The sequence below is a fragment of the Mus caroli genome, unplaced genomic scaffold (genome assembly GCF_900094665.2).
Source record: "Mus caroli unplaced genomic scaffold, CAROLI_EIJ_v1.1 scaffold_24674_1, whole genome shotgun sequence".
NCBI classification, from domain to species: Eukaryota; Metazoa; Chordata; class Mammalia; order Rodentia; family Muridae; genus Mus; species Mus caroli.
In genome coordinates, this window is record NW_018389074.1 from 1,478 (window position 1) to 2,421 (window position 944).

The window sequence follows — 944 nt, forward strand, 5'->3', positions numbered from 1 at the left end:
AGAGAGAGAGAGAGAGAGAGAGAGAGAGAGAGAGAGAGAGAGACTATTAATACCTGTTTCTATTTTTTTCATTTTTTCCTTTTTTATAAGATATTTTCTTCATTTACATTTCAAATGCTATCCCCAAAGTCCACAATACCCTCCCTCCCTGCCCTGCTACCCAATCCTCCCACTTCTGCTTCCTGGCATTCCCCTGTACTGGGCCATATGATCTTCGCAAGACTAAGGACCTTTCTTCCCAATGATTGCTGAATAGGCCATACTCTGCTAAATATACAACTAGAGACACAACTCTGATGAATACTGGTTAGTTTATATTGTTGTTCCTCCTATAGGGTTGTACACACCTTTTTATCTCCTTGGGTACTTTCTCTAGCTCCTTCATTAGGGGAACTGTGTTTCATCCAATAGCTGTCTATGAGCATCCACTTATGTATTTGCCGTGGAATTAGCATATCTGCACAAAAGAGAGCTATGTCAGGTTCCTGTCAGCAAAATATATCTGACATATGCAATAGTGTCTGTGTTTGGTGGTTTTATATGGGATGGATACCTGGGTGGGGCAGTCTCTGGATGGTCTTTCCTTCCATCTCAGCTCTAAACTTTGTCTCTGTAACTCCTTCCATGGGTATTTTGTTCCATGTTCTAAGAAGGATCCACACTTTGGTCTTCCTTCTTCTTCAGTTTCATGTATTTCTTAAAATGTATCTTGGATATTCTCCGTTTCTGGGCTAATATCTGCTTATCAGTGAGTGCATATCATGTGTGTTCTTTTGTGATTGGGTTACCTCACTTAGGATGATATCCTCCAGGTCCATCCATTTGCCTAAGAATTTCATGAATTCATTGTTTTTAATTGCTGGATAGTACTCCATTGTGCAAATGTACCACATTTTCTGTATCCATTCCTCTGTTGAGGGACATCTGGGTTCTTTCCAGCTTCT